Source organism: Globicephala melas, chromosome 8 (genome assembly GCF_963455315.2).
Source record: "Globicephala melas chromosome 8, mGloMel1.2, whole genome shotgun sequence".
Lineage (NCBI taxonomy): Eukaryota > Metazoa > Chordata > Mammalia > Artiodactyla > Delphinidae > Globicephala > Globicephala melas.
In genome coordinates, this window is record NC_083321.1 from 90,452,137 (window position 1) to 90,474,052 (window position 21,916).

The following is a 21,916-nucleotide window of genomic DNA, read 5'->3' on the forward strand; positions in this document are numbered from 1 at the left end:
TATACACAACCTCTTGGTTCTGTTTCTCTGGAAAATCCTGACTAATACAGATTTTTGTATTGACAGTGGTTCTAGAGGAACAGAATCTTAAGGATGAGTTTTCTGAATTGGTTCTGGGGTATCTGGAATAGGTTCTCTGATCTGATTAGATTTAAAGACACTAATGACTCTATTTCCAGTAATAAAGAATGATGTTTTTGTAAGAGGAGACTAGGACACAGGTTGGTATAGAGGTAAAACTATTTGAAGAGTCATAGAGAAGACAGCCATCTACAAGCCAAGCAGAGAGGCCTTAGGGGAAACCAACTTTGCCAACATTTTGACCTTGGACATCTAGCCTCCAGAATTTTGAGAAATAAATTTCTACTGTTTAAGCCACCCATCAATTATGTCTTTACAGCAATTCTGTAACATTATTTCTTCATTCCTAATTTTTTAGCCTGTTCTTATTTAATTGATATAATATTCTGTCCTGTTCCTCTGAGAATATTACCTTGATTTAAAAAAAATGTCCGGTTCCTTTAATTATCTTATTGAGTGTCCTGTTTGTTGAGTTTGGTGCTGTTTTATGTAGTGAATTTCCAGAATGTTAGGTGCTTCTTGCTGTATACTCATCTTGTATGAGAGTTTCCCTATTCTAATTTCAGTGGATGCTAATTTTGGGGGTGAACAATGCTGCCTTAAGCGATTGTGGTACTGAAACAGTAGGCTATATTTCAAGGAGGTAAAAATATTTATTTGGGGAACATGGGTTTCCTGCTTCTTCCTGGGTGCTGCAAGTAGCCTAATATGTTGTCCTTCCTCTCTTGCCCAGGTACCCATATTCATAGTTTTAGCCCAGAGGCTAATGTTTTGTTGGCTGTTCCTTGGTATAAATGGACATGGAATGTCATTGTCCTATGGTGTCAACTCATCTGGACATTCAAAATATATCTCTTTAATCACCTAGGTGTTTCGCCAGGGATCCTCCCTGACCCCCGTGTCTACACCTTCAACTTGAAGTATTGATACTTCCAAAGTCATTGCCACCTTTCCTAAGAGTCCTCTTATATGTTTTGGACAATGATTTCTTCTGTTGATCCAACCCCATGTGTATATTCTAGTTTTCATGGCTTCCTCATGATCACTGGTATACATTTTTGTTTTATAGTGTGTTTATGAACTTATTCCTTTAAACAATATCTTTTATGCCATTTTTAAGGATTTAGGTCAGGAAGTGGAGACGGGAGTTTGTGGTCAATCCATTCTCTAATTTTTTATCTTTTACTATGCTCTGGAATAGTTTAAGTAGCACCAGAATTATTTGTTATTTTAAGTCTTGATAGAACGTATCTTAAAGAAACCCCCTGAATCTGAATTAGTGGCAGAGTTTTGACTACCTATAATAATTCTTATCTTGATCAATTTTGATCATTTGTATTTTTTTTAAAAACCCATTTGTATTTTTTAAAAAACCATAGATCTTTTAATCTGATACAAATTTGACATAGTAAATTCTTATTATAACTTTAAAACTCCCCTATGTATCTACAGATATGTCTTCCAAATACTGCTTACTTGTGTAATGAGCAACTTTTAGGGTAAAGCTAATTCATCTTGTTTCCTCCACAGTGTACGAGCACAGGGCTTTATATATTTGTTTAGTTTTCTTTTTAATCCCTTTCAAAATGTTCATTGTACTGGCATTGGTCATGGTTCAGGAGACCAAGACTTTGGCCAATGCCAGGTGTGTGGCTAATAATTCACTTTCCTATACACTGCCCATCTTTAAAGTTATGGCTCTCAGTAGGAAGTAATGAAAGTTAGCATGATCTTCCATTGCTTCATTTCACAATTACATCATCTTTCAAATATGTTACTTGTACCCTCATAGGGTTGCTAAGACTCTTCAGCTTCTCTTGGATACACGCTCCAGGAAAAATAAGCACATGTCCCTGTGTGATTCAATGGTCGCTTCTCTGAAGTGTAGCAGGGAGTTTTGCATGTCTCATCCTCCTGTGGTGTTTGGGAAGTTTTTTCTTTTCTTGGCATTTCTAAAAGCATAGTATAGTTTTTCTTTTTTTTAGCATATTCAGAATAATCTTCTACAAAAGAGCCTCAACCCTATATTTATAAGAATATAAAGATTTCTCTTTTTTTACCTCTGCTGTTTGGGATCTTTCCAAATCCACTTCTTATGAGTTGTTTCCTTCTATCACTGTATTTTTACAAAAGGATTTCTTATATCTTATGTGAGAATTTTTCTTCCTCACTGATAAGCCACGTTTGTAGTCCAAATCTATGAGTTTCTAGCTTTGTGAATGTAGGCAAACCCACTTAATTTCTGTGACCACAGTTTCCTCCTTAGAAAAATGGAGGAGTTAAAATTATTTCCATCTCGTAGGATTGTTGTGAAGATGAAATGAGAAAATGAATGCACATTGCTTAGCGTGGCACACAGGAATCAATAAACATTAGGTGGTACTGTCAGTCATAATCATCATCATTGTTGCCATTTATATTTCAGTTACTTTCCTCTGATATCAAGCAGAAACTCCAGCTTAAACTTGCAAGAGGTATCTGGAGTGATCACCTGCAACAGGAAAGTAACCATGGCACACTGTCCTACAGGCCTTTGTTACATATATCTGTCTCTGAATTTGAGCTTTATCTAAGTGGTCGTATGTGGTCACCATCTGTGTCTGTTTGTGGTGTTCCTGGAAAGCATGCTTCTAAAACCTACTTCTTCCCTTCTCTCTCTGGAAGTGATAAACTGCCAACCTCTGAGTGCTAGCAATTTGCAAGGTATTGATTTCCCTGACTCCTGCACTCCCTCCTAGAACAGACATACACATGGTAAAACTTGTTTCTTCCTTTACACAATTGGATTTCTCTTATTTTCTGTGTTCTGACAATAGTCTGATTTCGATCTTTGCCCCAGAATTTTAGTGCTGTGTTTTCCTTTTAAACCAGTTCTGTCAGCACTGATATCGGCCAAGGCCCCAAACTCATCTCTGCTGATATCAGTAATATCCCAATCCCATCTCCACCAACATCAGTTAATGCTCAAACCCATCTTCACCAATATCAGCTAATGCTTCAAATTCCTTTCCACATGGATTGCGCGCAGGTGGGTTTGGGGCGTTAGCTGATATCAATGCTGGAAGAATGTTTTTAAAAAAGAAACAGAGCAACACGTTTCTGCAGCAAAGATAAAAATTATAATAATAAAGTATGAAATGAATTAAAATATTAAATTATAAATATAATAGTAACATTTCTTGAGTGCTTAAAATGTGCCAGGCACTCAGCTAAACCCTTTTTTTGGCTTATACCTTGTCATTCTGCCAAACAATCCTTGAAGTAGTTTCTCTTATTTTCTCCATTTTATGGATGAAGAAACAGAGCTGTGGATGGATTAAATCACTAACTCATGATCACACACATCTGTTGAGCAGTGAATCCTGGACACAAGTCTAGGTTTTGAGGGCCTCTAATAATTTGCTCCCCTATGCTTCCCTCTTGAATTCTAAACCGAGAGGAATAAAATAGTCAGAAAGATGGAGATCAAAGATTGGCTCTTTTACTGATATAAGTTGGACTGGAGGGCATGGCTTATGCAGCAAAAATTGGCTTTCCACTTCTCAGTGCCCCTCAAGTAAGATCATGGGAAAGTTTGATTCTGCAGGGCAGACACAACTGACCAGGCTGCTGCCTTATATCACTGTAGGTTGGAGATGGGAAAAATAGAGAGTAACTTCTTGTATACTATTTTTATTACTAAAGAAAATTTGATCTTGTCAGTAAATTATGTGTTATGATGCTTCCTAGCTATGTAATCTTAGCTCTGTGCCTCAGTTTCCTTATCTGTAAAATGGGAATTATGGTCATATTTTCTAATATTGTTTTTATAGTGTAACATATAAGCATGATTGAAATAGTATCAATCAAACTGGAAAGGTGAGGGAGTAAGCGGAAGAGAATAAGAGTTTTTAGTGAGGAGCTTACTTGGATGTCTAAAATCCATTTATTTTATGCAGAAATTTAGAATTGACAAGACTTTCATCTTTCTAATACCTTTACCAATTTGGTAATGTAGATACTGTTACCTACAATTTCTAGATGGGAAACTCAGGCTCAGGTGGATTAGGTGGGCTGAAGTGGAACAGTCAATACATAGCAGAGGTGGAAAGATAGTCCAGACCTTTGCCTCATCATCTATTTCCTTTTTTTTTTTAAACATCTTTATTGGAGTATAATTGCTTTACAATGTTCCTATTCCTTTTTATTTTTCTTTTTGGCTGGGCATTTTAGATATGCTTTCTATTTAGTTAGTGTAAATATTTTTCTTTACCAAAGCTAGGAAAGAGTGTGTTTCTCCATCCTTTCTTTGTTTCTGTGGATTTTGCTTTCTTAGCTGCTCCTGGAGCCCTTTGTACATGAGCTGATTTGCTGAGAGAGCAGGAGTGCTTCCCCTATTAAATTGTGCCTGGTGTGAATGTGGTCTTTGGCATTCACTTTCCTGTAAATTCTAGATAGAGACTTTGTCTTCAAAGTATCATTTGTACACACTAGATATACACCAAAGTTTGACTTTACCCTAGGAATCTGGCCAAAAAAACTGGTATTCAGCCTTGGCTTCATCATTAGTCTTAGCCTTTGTATGTTACAGTAGACTAGATATATGTTTAAACGTAACTTTTGCCACCTTTAACTTGTCCATGATCAATAACAGCTTCGTCCTGTGGTTTACTATTATGTCTAAATGGTTTAGCAATGTGAGTAATACAAACATGACATGTTATTCAGATTTTTCACTGATACCTTTAAATGTAAGTGAGCATTCTAGATGTTACGTAGAATGAAAATCTCTGTGTATTTTATATACGAACATTCTCAGCCCATTAAAGTTATGAAGGCATATTTATTATTGCAATTATAAAATGGAACAATTATGAAGGCTCTTCAATTTTTGTACAAAAATAATTAAGAATATTTAAATATAAGGATATAAGTTAGTAGTTAATACAAAAATTAAGGGAAGCTGGGTAACTTCAGGAAGTTATCCTTGGTCAGCAAATAACTACTTATAAGAATTTAAATAATACAAAGCAGAATAATAAAAATATGATTATGCCATAGTTCTAATATTTATAACATGACTAGATATTAAAGTAGGCTTTAAGAACCATATTTAAATCTTAGTTTTGTAATTCCATTTAGGCCATGATTCTCTCAAGGAAAGTTTCTTTTGGGAATTCTTTATGTCTTGTGAGAATGAAGTACGAATGTCAACTTTGTGACCGTCAAATTTCATGAGAAGAGAAAACTCCAAAATCACATAGAAAAACTAGTTATAATAAAGAATAGTAGAGTAGAATACAAGAAGAAAACACTGGGGAAAAATTAGGTGCCTCTCAATTTCTTGTTCTTTTGCCATTTTTTTTTTTTTTTTTTTTTTTGCGGTACTTGGGCCTCTCACTGTTGTGGCCTCTCCCGTTGCCGAGCACAGGCTCCGGACGTGCAGGCTCAGCGGCCATGGCTCACGGGCCCAGCCACTCCGCGGCATGTGAGACCTTCCCAGACCGCGGCATGAACCCGTGTCCCCTGCATCAGCACGCGGACTCTCAACCACTGTGCCACAAGGGAAGCCCTCTTTCACCAATTTTAATGAGTTACTTTATCTCACAAATGTGCTATATAGGAGCTGACCACGCCAAGCAAATACTGCTCCTGTGGTCACACGATAAGCTTAAAATGTCAAATTTCACGTCTAAGTTTAGTGATAAAATTGCAATAATAATATTTTTTCTATATTATAAAAATATAATAGATTTTGTATAAATATAAATTTTGTGTACACATAAAGTAATATATTTTACATCCCACAACTGCCTTCTATAATGTCTGTTTGGCTTGGCTTTAGCTGAATAGTGGTTTTCACACTTGACCTTTGGGCATTTGGCTAAAATCTGTATTTGGTGAACTTCTACTACAAACTGTCTTGTATAATTTTGGCAACCATGTTGTACCCTTAGCAGTGGGGTGCTGAACCTCATTAAGTGAGTATTCCTACTATGTGGGGTAACTAGTTATGATGATGGATATTACTTTTATTTTTTTTTTTCTTTTGAGATTTACGTTTTTTTTTTTTTTTTTGATGATGGATATTATTATAGTATCTTTATTTCTGTTAACTGAGCTAGGATTTTTTGTCAAGAATATCAAATAAACTAAAAACAAAACAAAACAAAAAGCAAACCTCCTAGTAGGGGTTAAGTATTGTAAGAAATTCAGTACGCCAAATCCAGAGATATAAACCATTTGAGGATTGTTACCAAGACCGGAGATGGGTGAGGGGACAGAAATCCTAAGACCAAGAACTAGTAGGAGATCCACTTCAGGTGCCAAGAATCCAAGCATTTAAAGGGCCAGGAATCAAAAGAGTGCATTTTCCTCTTTTATCACCCTATGTCTAAAGATAGCAAATTTTTATGTCTTGTTCCTATGTTAGCATTGTTATGTCCATCAGAAAATCCAGATTCCCTATCTCTTTGGTTGATTCATAGTCGTATTCCACAAAGATATCACTCTGACCCCTTTTATCTTCAAAGTGATGCTCATGTCTTTTCCCTTCCTTCTACCCCTCTTCATTTCTAGGAATGAAGCATCTATGTAGGCTAGATTATACTATAGTAATGAACAACCTCTAAACTTAGTGGTTTAATCCCCCACAAAAGTCTTTTACTTGCCCTACTTGCCTCCTTTATTTCTAGGTTCCATTAGGTGTCTGACTCCATGGTGACACTCGGATTCAGGCTGGTAGAGAATCTGTCATCTTGTAGCTGCAGCATCTGAGCACATGCCTTCTTCAATCACCACAGCAGGGAAAGAGAGATGGGGGCAAAGCATCTGGACCCTTCACTGCATCTGTATAGAAGTGGTATGTGTTATTTCTGCTCACCTTTCGTTGGCCTGAAATAGTCACAAGTCACATGGGCTAATAATTGCAATGTTTTGTACACACAGAAGGGGAGGAATGTCAGATTTTGGTGGATACGAATAATGGCTACCACTGTCTCTCTTCTAGTCACCAAATATTCAGTTCACTCTTCTCTAACAACCCTTCCCAAGGGAGACAACCTGAAATGTTAGCCAGTTATGGTTTTGAGCTCAAAGCCCAGGGCCTCTTCAGGAAGGATCATAGCCTCTACTTCAGATCCAGGCCTGGCTCCTCTTTATCTGGAAATAATGAATGAGAAAGGCAAGTTATCTGTCTGCCATGGACCCAAAATCCAGGAAGGGGAAGAAATCCCCGATCTACGGGAATTCTTCAGTCTCACTGGCAGGCGTTGTGAGGGTCTTCTACCTTGGAAGCTTCCTAGTCCTTTGTTTTTTTTGGCCCCAGTCTTTGGGAGATTTTCCTTTTACTGTTTTCTTCTTCAGCCACAGCCGATGATGACTTTGGGAAATAGGCACTCTATGAGGGCTGTGCAGATTTCACAGCCCATGTTCTGGCTAGAAAAGGTCAGGAGCAAACAATTTCTCACAATCTTTCAAAAACGTATAGAGCTTCTTGCCATTTGATTCCAGTCATCTTCGTGTGCCAGAAACCACACCCATATTCACAATTCTTTTTTTGCTTATTATTATTTTATTTTAAAACAATCTCAAGCACATAGAAAAGCTGCAAATATGGCACAAAGAACTTTCTTTTCTCTGAGCCATTTGACAGCAAGTTGCTGATCTGATGCCCCCTCGTCCCCTTGTGTGTGCATTTCCTACTAACAAGGATGTTCTCCTACGTAACCAAAATATAATCATCAAAATCAGGAAGTCAACATTGATATGTTACTACAAGAGGGAGGGGATATATGTTTACATATAGCTGATTCACTTTGTTATACAACAGAAATGAACACATTGTAAAGCGACTATACTCCAATTAAAAAAAAAAAAGAAACCTCAGACACATTCACATTTTGCCTGATATTTCAAAAATGTCCTTTATAGCAAAAGAAGTCAGTTCAGAATCATGAGTTGTTTTTCATTCTCGTATCTTCTTAGTGTCCCTCACTGTGGCCCAGCTCCTCAGTCTTCCCTTCATTTTCATTACATTGACACTTTGGAAGATTATAGACCGATTACTTTGTTCTGTGTCCCCTGATTTACATTTGTTTCATGTTTCCCCATTATCAGATTCAAGTTGTACGTTTTGTCAAGAATATCACAGAGATGATGCTGTGTTTGTGCCATTGGGTGACAGTTTGATTTTTTCACTTTGATCACTTGAATGAGTTGATGTCTACCATGCTTCTCCACTGTAAAGTTATTCTTTTTCCATTTGTAACTAATAACTATTGTGGGAAGGTACTTTGGAACTATGTGTATACCCCATTTGTCATCAAACTTTTAGTTGATTCATTTATTAATTTGTATTTAGAATACATATGTTTTCCATTTTATTTAATGAATTATAATCCATTACCATCATTATTATTTTGATAATTAAATTGTCCTAGATTTGATCAGCAAGTGTCCCTTCAAGCAGGCATCTGTGTTCTTTTGACATGTCTTTATCATTCTTTGAGCTACTCCTTGTTTTCTAGGACAAGAAAGTACCCAAGCTCAATTTATACTTTTCTTGCCCCAGCTCTGGAATCAGATGTTTCTCCAAGGAGCCCTGGTTCCTTTTGGTAGAGAATGAGTATATAGAAACCATGATCTAGGCACTAGTATGTTCATTGCAGTGTCACTCTTCTTAAGCTCTCTCAGAGGATAGAGTTAGGGAATCAGTGTATGTATGTATACACACACACACACACACACACACACATAAACATACACATTTACTTCTATCTCTCTATCAATCTATCAACTATCTATCATCTATCTAATATTACATATAACATATATATAAAATCTCCACAAGCTCATATGATGTATCACAGGGCTGATTCTAATTTTCTCCCTTTTTATATTTAAAGTGCCCTTCTCTGACAATGAGAAACCCATCTCCCATTATCCCTATTTCATCAATCCCTTGGTAATCATCCATTTCTACTGCCCCTTCCCTGCACAAATGCCCTCCTCACTGCACTTAGGCTCTGACAGCCTGACTCGATCTGCCCTTCTCGTGTGGATGCCACCCTCAGCCAACTCAAGAGCTGATACCCATGCTAGGCTGCCACTCCACAAAGACCCCTTCTTAACCCTGCTGGGTCTCTAACTCCCATACTTGGAATGTCCTTTTCACTCTGGGCTCCAAAGGCCCATGACAAGCCATCCTCCACGTGGGGTCTTCTGCACCCACCTCAGGGTTTGCCATCTTGTGTCTGATGTGCCAACTCCCCCTCCCCCATCACCACAGATGGTCACCTCGGTTCCCACGGGTCTCTGACTCTCTTTGCTAGTGTGTGCTTCCCACAGGGATGTCCTCTGATACCCCACGCCAGCCCACTCCTCCAGCAAGACTCTTCAGCCTCCTCAGGCTCTGACGCCACTTGCCAGGACACTTCCCTCCACAGGGACACCCTCCTCACCATTCTGAGGCTCTGACGCCGACACTCCCTCCTCCAGGTGGACAACCTCCTCGCCACAGTCAGGCTCAGACCTGGGCAGCTGTCCTATGCAGATGCCCTCCTTATTCAGCTCAGACTCCAGTACCCTCCTCTGGGCCACTGTGGCTGCCCCCACCCCGCACCAGGTATGGATGGCCCACCTGCCTTTGCCCAATTTGGCTTTAGGGCCAAATTCTTCAAGAAGGAAAGGGAAGAGAAGAGAAAGATCCCATTGTTCCTTTTGGGACAAATTTCTCATATCTGGTATGTTTCTTTGCATTTTCCTTCCCAAAGCTCTCTTTCTCTATTCCACTTCTGGGGGCAAGTTTTACCCTTAATATTTGACATGAGTAATTTTATAAAGCTGAAAAAGATTTACTGAGCAATATATCTGTAATCTGATCCTTGCCCTTAGGTAATATAATCTGTTGACAGATTTTATCATCTTCCTTAAAATTGCTTTCTGACTCTTATATTTTACTATTTGGAACCTAGAAGCAGTTGGGTTTTTTTGACCTTGCAAAGCCCCAGTTCCTAAATCTCTCAATTTCCTTTCATTTGTGCTTTCAAATTAAGCAATTTTCTCCTGGGCTTATGTCTTTATTATAATACCTAGCCAAACATGACAAATATCACTAAACAAACATTCTAACATATTTTCCCCTAGAGCTGTAGGTTCACTCAAATCACGATCTATTTCTCAAGTTACATGAATGACAGTTCTACGAAATATTTGGTCACTATAAAACATGGTTTACAGCCTTTCTAGCCTCTGTTATCAGTGTCCTTGCCAATGACCATCTAACTGTGAAACATGAGCCACCACGTATTTTGAGTTATTATTATTTTTTTTTTTACAAAGGCACCCAATTTCTGGCAGGAAATTCTGCATTAATAGGAATGGGTGAGGTTATGTTCTGATAACAAACAATCCAAAGTTTCAGGGTCTTAATACAACAAAAGTTGATTTCTTGATCACATCGTATGTCCTGTTCTGGTTGGTGGGGATAAAGGGAAGGCTCTGTTTGGCATAGTCACTCAGAAACCCAGTTTGTCAGATGTTCTGCCATCTGTATCTACACCATCTGAAACAACTAGCTCCCTAGTTGCCTCAACAGGGTGATAGGGAATGGTGAAGAGTGCATGGACTTTCCATCACCTCACACCGGATATGACATACATCACTTATGGCCACATTTCAATAGCCAGAATTAGTCATAGGGTCCCAATTAACATGAAGAAGCTGAAAGTGGCCCTTCATATGCCAACAGGGGCAGAACTAGATATTGGCAAACACTAGTATCTTCTGCATGTACATTTCACTAGCAGATTTCAGTGGTGTCTCATTCCAACATGGTTATTATTTATGAAGTGTCCTTCACACTCATTCAGCAGATATTTATTGAGTTCCTATTATTTTCTAGGTACTCTTCTAGGCACTGGTCATATAGCAGTGAACAGAAGAGACAAACCCACTTACCCTTATTCTAGACAGACAAAATTTAAATATACAATGTGTCAGGTGGTGATAAATGCTGTGGAGAAACATTAAGCAGAAAAGGAGGCTAGGGCTTTCTGGTGGGAGAATGAGATCTGTAAGCTTGAATATTTCAGTTGGAGAAGGTCTACTAAGAAAGTCACTATAGTTGGCTGAATAATGGCACCCAAAGATGTCCATGATTTCATTCCCAGAACCTGTGAACATGTTACCTTTTATAGCAAAAGAGACTTTGCAGAGGTGATTAAGGATCATGAAAAGGAAAGATTATCCTGGATTAAGTTGGTTGGATCAAGTGACAAGGGTCCTTATATGAGGGTGCTAGGAGGGTCAGAGTCAGAAAAGACAATGACAGTGGAAGCAGAAGTCAGAGGAAGGGAGATATGAAGATGCTACATGGCTGACTTTGAAGGGGGCAGGACTCAAGGAATGCAAGTGCCGTCTAAGGTTTGGAGATGTGGAAGGTGAGGTGATCACCTGGGTAAAATAAATTAATGTAAAAGTGCATATATAACAACCAAAAAGAAAACCCCCTTTATCCTTAAAAAAGCTAAGCTAAATATATTATAATTCCATCACGTGCAATAGTCATGGTGTAAATTGTTCATCAAATCATTACAATAAATTCCAAATCATTTGTTAATGTTTAGAAATTGTTGCTGTGATCTTTCATTTGAAGAGGTTGTCATTAGCTAAATGATGCCCTTGTCTGTGAGCTATGCTGTAATAAAAGAGATTAAATCCAACACACAAAAACTTCCCTGCTAAATTAATAGTCATTGGTGACTTAGAGTGTCAAATTAACGCCGATAATATAGATTATGATGCCGAATCCTCTCAGCTTCTATTGAAATGCAATTATATTAAAAATGTTCTACCCTCCTAAATGTTTTAGTCCTTATATTACTGAGATTTTGTGTATTAAAAATCTATATTATCAACTAAATCAAGAAAAGCATTTTGGAATGTCACATTTAATTGGGTGGAATGCAATCCTTCCGGCCAAACAAGAGGCAAAGCACTACAGCAGTTAAGAGCACTGGCTATGTGCCAGACTAAGTTTGAATCTTAGTTCTGCCATTTAAGTTTTAAATAACCTCTCTGTGTCTCAGTTATCTTATCTGTAAAACTGGAGATGATAATGAGCATTAAGTACCTAAATGAGTTGATATTTACCAGACAAAGCAAATATTGTAAGTGATTGCTTTCATTTTTATTAATAAAATTATTGCTGCTAATTCTTGTGATGGGTGAGTGTTTGATGGATTTTAATGAGCTGATCCAATTAGATGGAGGTGAAATTCAACAGTGATCTATACTCTGGATATCCTAGACCTCAAACTGTCCCCAAGTGTCCCATCCATTCCTTCCTGCTTACCTGTTCTCCCAGCATCTCCCAGATCCTTTCTTTCTTTTTTTAAAAGAGTTTCAGTTTTATTATTTTTTTTTCAGTTATACATATATATTTTCTTTTTTTTTTTTTTTGTGGTACGCTGGCCTCTCACTGTTGTGGCCTCTCCCATTGCGGAGAACAGGCTCCGGACGCGCAGGCTCAGCGGCCGTGGCTCACGGGCCCAGCCGCTCCGCAGCATGTGGGATCTTCCTGGACCGGGGCACGAATCCATGTCCCCTGCATCGGCAGACGTACTCTCAACCACTGCGCCACCAGGGAAGCCCATACATATATATATTCTTTTTCATATTTTCCATTACGGTTTGTCACAGGATTTTGAATATAGTTCCCTGTGCCATACTGTAGGACCTTGTTTCTCCATCCTGTATATAATAGTTTGCATTCCAGATCCTTTCTGAGGCAAAGTCCCATGGAGGCTACAGTCCTAGTAGCCATGTGAAAGTGACAACAGGGTAAGAACCAGCAGCACTAGGCCAGAGCTTTGGGGGCCAGATGGAGCTTTAGGCATTTTCTTACGTGAATACCAGTGCCACCAGGAACACTTCCTATAAATCTCTGGGCCAACTAGAGCCGGAATCTAAGGTTGGCTCACAGGAGCCATGGTGGGTGGGCTGGCATTCCAGGAGCCTCCCAAACATTATCACTCAGAGATCCTCAGGCCTGTGCACAGTGTGAGCAGGGCATGGTCTACTCTGCTTGGGGTTGGAAGGATGGCAATGCCAGGGAGTCGGGACCCTTGGGGAATATAAGTGGCACTTACACTATCGATCAATGAGAAAAGAATCTGGCCTTAGTGCTGGAGCAGGAACCTAGAGCCACCTCCAGTGCCTAGGATGAAGTCTTTAATTTCTGGATTTTGAGAAGGTAATGAGTGGGTTCCAGGGAGTAGCAATGGTTGGCAGGAGCACTCAGAGAGCTCAGATGTGGCTATTTATCAATGGTGTGGGAATAGTTTAGTATTTTAACAACTAGAATGGCTATAGCTATGCATATGGTTGGATATTTGCTCTGCTCTTAGTTCAAGTAAGCTGAAAACTGACTTAGATTTTATAACGTGGACGTCATTGATGTTTTGGTGAGCCAATAAGGGTATGAGTTTGACTGAGTAGGTACAGAGGAAAATGCAAGGAAAATTGGTGACTCTTTCAAGGGATTTTGCTATAAAGAGGAGTAGAGAAATGGGGTTGGGGATGAGGGGATCAAAGGAAGGTTTTCTTAAAGTAGGAGAATTAATAATATGTTTGCTGTTGATGAGAAAGCTTTTGCAGAGAGATGATGTCTGTCTTTGTTTATTACCCAGGAGCTGTGTGTGTGATGTACTAAGGCTACACATATTTTTTTTCAGTATTATGCTCAGCTTTTCTTCCCATTATTTCCATTATGAAGTACCAGGCATCCCTCTCACTATTATTTTTTCTTCTCTTGTTATAGATGCTGCCCTGATTCATATCTGGGAATTTTTCTTTCTCTGCCTCTATTTTTAGTGTAAAGTCTGCTTGATAAATCAATAAGCACCTAGGTAGCCTGCATATACTGGATGTGTGCTCTTTTCTCTGCCAAGAGACCAACATTTCAGTATCTTAAACCACAACCTAGAAAGCCAAAACCAAATGTCATCCCATAATACTAGTTTTGCAGACAGCTACCTTCCTTACATCTCTCTCTATGTATTATGTCTGTCTGTCTGTCTGTATCTATCTATCTCTCCTCTATCATCTAGTTCTAGAAAGAAATTAAACTACTTGGCTGTTTGTTGAACTAATTTCTTTCCTCAAATCTCAATCTTAGTTGAAATGAAAAATACTACCTACCTGAACCCCCAAGTTTTATAGTTTTATGATAAGACATCCTTTCTTTAGAGTATTTCCCCATGTCCCACACCTCCATCCTTCCAGGAATGAGTTAAAGTGGTTGGGGATGAAAGAGTGATAAATTCTGTTTATTGTCCATCACATCGTGGATTCGTCTGCACCAGAGACAGCCAGCCCCCTCTTGACTTCTCACATCCACCATTTAGTGTTTCCTCCGTGCTCTCCAGTCGATGGTTTCTTTTTTCCCTGGGCCCAGTAAGTGGATTTCTCAGACTCTGTAATACTTGTGAATTCTCTTTATTATTCCATAGAGGATGAGATGCTGCTTCTTTTCCAAAGGTCACAGAAGGAGGCAATAACAGAGGAGTTAAGAGCCCAAACCATTGAATAAGACAAGCCTGCATATAAGTCTCAGCCCTGTACTGACTAGCTCTGTGCAGCATGTTCCCTGTTAAATGGGGATGAAATCATAATGCTTTATTAGGGTTGTGTACCGAATGAGGAAAAAAAAGTAAAGTTCTTAGCATTAAAACAAGTCCTTGTTTACGTTCTGTAGTAAAAGATTTCTGCTTCATTATGAGTCTCATACTTAGTTTTGAGTTTCTAAAATGTGATTTCTTCCCATATTTCTAAATCCTTAACAATAAGTATAATTCTCTCAACAGCCAATAATTTTTCTCCATCAAGAAAGCCGTATGTATTGCTATAATGGATGTCAACAGAAAAACTTAACATTCTGAAATCTTTATTTTGTAGTGACCCTCTCAGAAATCAGTTTTATTTTATACAGTGAAATGACCCTACTTGCAGAAAGGTACATTAAAAAAACCCTGGAACCTAAAGATATAATAAGCAAACCACTTCTCCTACTTCTAGTTTCCTTATTCATAAAGTGAGGAGTGAAATACAGAGGATTTCTAAGATCCTTTTTAAATATATGCAACCAACAATACCAGTTTCCAGTTTCCGTCAGGAAGGAGATTTAAGCGTTGAATGAACTATAAGGTGAGGCCTTGGTGATGGTCTACTACTTGCGTTTCTCTTCTCCTCAAAGCAGCATGGGGTTTAACTGGTATGTCAATACAGGGTTAGCAGGTACTTGGAAGTCATGACATTCTTTTTTCTCTCCACAATAGACCTTGTTAATGCATCACAGCTTTTTCCAGCTCTGCTTGATGAGGTCTCAGAATCCTTCTCAACACAGTTCTGCAACAAGCCATTACCAATCACTTGGCATTGGCCTGCACATGGGAACCAATGTTTCATCCCTGGAACAAAAATATTTGTTCCAGAGAGTTTGTCTTCACAACATATAGGAAACACTTAGTAGAGTGTAGTTTCCTTTTTCGCTCCAAGATAATATCGACTCTGAAAAAAAATATATATATTGACTATGGTGAAACCATCCTCCCCCTCCAGAGCAGATCCTTCCTGTACCAACTGTGTAACCCGCTGTCTTTCCACATTTCTACCTTCCTCCTGAGGGTGGGCAGGACATGTCTTATGCCAATCATAAGACAACATTTTGGTTTTAGTCAATGGAGCGAAAGCTCTATTTTGGCAACATTTCTATTGGTGACAGAAGCTTTTTCTCTGTTTTTCACTCTTTTTCCCTCTGTAACCACTCATTCCTGAAGTTTCCAGAACTTTCATGACCCTTTTTCTTCTCAGACCAGAGAATACTAGTTAAAAATGGGAATTTCTCTCCTCAGATCAAAGAATACTAATTAAAAATGAAAAAAAAATATTGTTACCCCTATAAGGGAGGGATTTGGAAAGGGCTGTGCTTAATCTGTAGCAAGAATTTTCTATGATAGATTTCAGACAATAAGACCAAATGGGAGATATGTCAGAAAAAGCTGTTTTTCTAATGTACCTCAGATTGTAGTATTTGGTCTTAACAGCAAAAAGTGACAAATGGGGTGCACAGTGGGAAACTCATGTTATTTTGGAAAAGGGTTGGGGTTCTTAGATTAGGGCTCTATGGAAGATGTCAGAGATAACACAAAAACAAATATTCACACTCAGGAGCAGTGGCATTTAATAAAGTGATTAAGCATTGACATTAAATAAGTTCTCAGGACATTTTGAAGTGATTAATGTGCGTGGATGGAGGCCAGGCTTCATTGGGGAAAGAATAGAGGGATGTTTTTCTTGACTAAAAATTGCAAGCAACCGTGGTAAAAATTTCATGGGAAGTTTTGTTTGATTGTCCTTGGCATTAAATGACATTGATTATTAAAAAGGCTTCTCCCCCTCCCTGCTACAGGGTGGAGAGGATAAAGCCTCTGGAGGAATGGAAATATTTGTGAGCAGATTCTGGGTTGGTGTTGGAATTGTTCGCAGACACTTTTGGTTCATCTCCATCCATTAACCTTTCCCATTTCCTAGGTGAATTTCACTGATCCAAGAATATTATTGCCATTTGCTTAGAAGGGCATTGCTTCCATGATTGCATAGTGGTTAAGTACCTACATCTAGGGTTACTGAGGAGATTTGATGAGTTACATTGTGCAATGTGCTTGACAGAGAACAAGGTATATGGCTACTGCTCAAGAAAGATACTATTGCTGTTATCGTTATTATGTTCTATCTTTAACACCAGCTCTGATGGAAGCAGTCCTGTAGAATCTTTAACCAACAGCTTATACCCATGGGGCTCTGTCTCTACATTCTAACCCAGTGGTAAAGTATAAGAAGACACTTGAGTTTACCATCAACCGTACTTGTCTATTTCACTATTGTATCAAGTATATAATAGATGCTTGTTGAATGAACCTAATGTGTGCAGAATTCACAGGTGAATGAAAATTAGATGGACAAATTCCACTCAGGCAGAATTCTTGCTGCTGGGGAAGGTAGAGGAAAGTGGAGTTACTCTGTTGGAAGGCAATATGGGATTATCTGGTCCAACTTCCTACTTAAAGCAGGAATCACAATCTCAGCTTTCTTTCAAATGTTCATCTGCTTCTCCTTTAACATGAGATTGAGAGGTTTGGTTGAAGGTTCACATTTTTCTTGAGCAATAAGCAGGACGTGTTCTTGGACAAGTATGAGTGAACTTACTCAGATATGCTGATGCATTAGCTGGGTCACAGGGGAAGTCTGGGGTACACAGTTATTCTTTAAACAGAGCAGAGAGCAGGTGTATTTGTGTCATACCAGAATTCTGGTCCTGACTCTCTCACTGAAGAGACAGTAGAGTGGTCAAGAGGTTGGGCTTTGGAGACAAACCTGGACTAGAATCAGGAGAAAGTGTAAGCCAGGATCCTTCATTTGCATGGGTTCCTTCCAAGGCCCTGGGAGAAGCCCTACCAATACAGTCACATGGCTATATATTTTAGTAAAAGAAAAATCTGTATATATTATATATGTATTTATATAGAGATAAATATATACAAAACATATAAAATATAAAAACTTATATTTTATAAATATATATTTAGTTATTTTATTTATATATATATATATATATATATATATATATAAATAAAACTGCAATCAGTTAAGACTAAGGGCTCTTTCCACCCAGATTTTATGTGAAGAGGCAATCAAAGAGTAAATAACCACTAAAACAACAGACATTAAGTGGCTATATATATATATATATGTGTGTATACAAATATATTTTTATTGAAATATAATTAATGTACAATATTAAGTTAGTTTCAGGTGTACAACATAGTGATCCGACAATCAAATACATTACAGAAGTATCACCACGAGTCCAGTAACTGTCTATCACCATACAAAATTATTACAGTATAATTACAGTATAATTGACTCTATTCCTTACAGTATGTATTACATCCCTGTGACTTATTTATTTTATAACTGGAAATTTGTATCTCTTGATCCCCTTCATCTATTTCACTGAATCCCCCGCTCTCCTCCCCTCTGGCAGCCATCAGTTTTCTCTCTGCATCTATAACTCTGTTTCTGTTCTGTTTTGTTTGTTTTGCTGTTTAGACTCCACATATAAATGAGGTCACTATTTTATATCTTTATTGGAAATATTTTGAAATGTACAGAGAAGGGGAAGTAGGAAAAAAATACAAATATAGTTAGAGAACTCAACACCACTCTCTCAAAAACTGACATCGTATGTAGACAGATAATCAGTGTTGATATAAAGTACTTAACACTATCAACCAACTAGACACATTTGCCATTTATCAAACAGCTAACCAACATCAGCAGAAAACATGACACTTCTTTGTTGTGTGTCAGCTTGAATAGGCTGAAATGCATTCCCCAGAATATTCACTCTTACATATTTGTGATTGTGATGGGCCACAGGGAGATTCTTGTGGAAGATTTAGAAGGTGGAAGTGAAGCAGCAGCATGCTGTTGGTGATCTGCTGAGTCAACTTGGCATTAATGCAGCAGGTGGACTGCAATGACTCCACCGTGCCCTGGACATGCTGCGAGCTTCTACAACAACCAGGGGCACGTATGCATGATAAACTCCAAGATGAAAGACCTCAGGTCTGCCAGATATCCATACCACTATGTCAGAGGCGACAAGAACAAACATGATTTTCTGTCCATCTCATGAGTTTTCAACTCCTTATGTTGGCCCCAATTCGTCCTGGATCTCCCTCTTTACATCCATTGTCCCTTCCCAAGTGTCTCCCCAGTGGCCTATAATCTCCAGCCCGAGATGTGAAGAATGAACCTTACAAAATGCTTAGTCAGCTTCCACAAATGTGTAAGATCAAATTCCTGTTACAAATCCATATATATGTTGCTCTTCATTGAATAAAGTCTCTCTGGGAACTTCCCTGGCAGTCCAGTGGTTAAGACTTCGCCTTCCAGCGCAGGGGGTGTGGGTTCGATCCCTGGTAGGGGAGCTAAGATCCCACATGCCTCATGGCCAAAAAAACCCAAAACATAAAACAGAAGCAATATTGTAACAAATTCAATAAAGACTTTAAAAATTGTGCACATCATAAAAAAGCTTAAGAAAAAAAGTCTCTCTGGTATAATTAAACACACACACACACGCACACACAAAGCAAAACCACAAAACCAAAGACTGGATAACCAAAAAAAAAATGAGGGAGGAGATAGAGATGTGTCAGGGAGTTAATTAATAAAAATCAGTTAGTTTTTCTGGATTTTATGATGTTTGGTATGTATCAGCTTTTAAAGATGTGCAAATTTGTTATGATTTCCTTTCTTGTTCCAAATAAGTCTTTACTTTGACACCTAATTTTGTCTTTTAAATTATGTATTCTTTTTCTTCCAGAAAACCCCAGAAGATCCAGGCCCCAAGGAATTCATATCCATCTCTGATTGGAATCCTAGCATCGTTCACTAACTCTGTGATCTTGGGCACCTCACTTTACCCGTCTGAGTCCCAGTTCAATCTGTAAAACAGCACCCATCTGTTAAATAATAAAGCAGCACTAATCTGTGTAATAATCTTATGAAACTACTTAGGTTATTGTCCGGGCTAATGTTGATGCATGTGACAGTGATAGTAAATATTAGCTATTATAGTTATTAATAATAATATCTGATTTTCCTACAGATTTCCCCATCTTAAAATGGATGTCATAAAATATAGTCTCTCATACTCACAAGGGTTTTTGAAGAATCAAATGAGATGATAACATTTACATGGCTATGAAGATGTCTTTTAATCACCGGAAGAAGGGCATGTACACAGGTCCACATCCTATCTCCTGTACACACACACACACACACACACACACACACACACACACACACACACTTCTCTTTCTAATTCCAATCTAGAATTCACACTGATTAGTTGGCTCTTCCCATGCAGGTTGTTTCCGCTTCAGTCAGGTAACCCACAGCGGTGCTCTATGCCTCCTCTATACCTCCTCCAGATGGCCTGTGTTTGAATTCTGGCTCTACCAGGCCCTGTTGTAAGACTTGGGCAAGTTATTTAATGCATCTATTTGTCAGTTTCTTCTCTGTAAACTAAGGGTAATAATAGTAGTCACTTCTAGGGGTGTTGTGAAGATGAAATGAATTAATACATGTAAAAATCCATATAAAGTAAATCATTGTAAGTTTTACTACTTCCATTTTACCAACACCTAGTGAGTGCTCGTGGAGTGTCAGCTATTGCTGTCTGCATAACAAGTCAGCTTCTGCTGGTGTGTCAGACCTTGTGTTTATGCTAAGCCTTCTCCCAGTTATGTGGATGAGTATTTTGTTGGTCAAAAAGTAAGCTACAACTAAAAATAGAACTACCATATGATTCATCAATCCCACTCCTGGGCATAACCAGACAAAACTATAATTCAAAAAGATACATGCACCCCTATGTTCATAACAGCACTATTTATAATAGCCAAAACATGGAAACAACCCAAATATTCATTGACAGATGAATGAATAAAGAAGCTGTGGTACATATACACAATGGAATACTACTCAGCCATAAAAAGAATGAAATTTGCAGTAACATGGATGCAACTAGAAATTATCATACTAAGTGAAGTAAGTCAGAAATACAAATACCATATGATATCACCTATATGTGGAATCTAAAATATGACACAAATGAACCTATCTATGAACCAGAAACAGAATCAGGGACATAGAGAACAGACTGGTGGTTGCCAAGGGGGAAGAGGGTAGGAGCAGGTTGGATTGGGAATTTGGGATTGGCAAATGAAAACTGGTATATATAGAATGGATAAACAACAAGGTCCTACTGTATAGCACAGGGAACTATATTCAATATCCTGTGATAAACCATAATGGAAAAGAATATGAGAAAGAATGTATATATGTGTATAACTGAGTCACTTTGTTGTACAGCAGTAACTAACACAACGTTGTAATTCAACTATACTTCAATAAAAAATAAATTTTAAAAAGTAAGCTATAAAATGAGAAAAATTAACATAAAGAGTAAGTTTTTCATAAAGCAAATTGTATTATATTTAATTTCCTTTAATCATTTTATGTTTTTCCTACCTTTTATATCTTATGTAATTTTGTTAGTGGTGAATGGTAATTTATTTGTTATTGCTTTATTTGGTGATATAAAGAATTGACATTCCTTTTTTAAAAAAAATTTTATTGACTCATGAAATCCAGAAACTTTCACTGGTTCATGAAATCCCAAATCCTGGGAATCATTGGTTTCCCATTAATACTGAAAGTCTGTAGACATAAGCACTTTTCTAAGGGTCACTGCTTTCAACAAGGTATTGGAGGCTTTGCTTAACAAAACTTCTACCCATCTTCCTTTATCTCCCTTGATTTTTTCATGGAGCTCCTAAACCAGATGGAGAATGAAAACTTGGGCCTCTTTTCTCCATTCTCAACAGCAGGGGAGTTATAGATAGGCACTCAAATATGAAGCTACAGTGATTCTCAGGACTGTCCATCCACTGGTAGCAAAAGGGAGAATAAGGGAAAAGCAATACAGAAGAAGCTCCTTTAGCATTTGAGCCAAGACAAGGAAACGTCAGTGGATAGAGAAGAGTCCAAAGTGTCTGCAAACCACAAAGTATCTGATTCCAGCAAAGGACTCTTGGTGCCAGCACTTTCCTTCTGTCCCTCACCTGGAACTCCTCCCTCTCACTGTGAAAAGAGAGAGCTATTTAATAGTCAAGACCATCTTAAGGCCAAGGACAACCAATTAATAACACTTCCCTGAAAT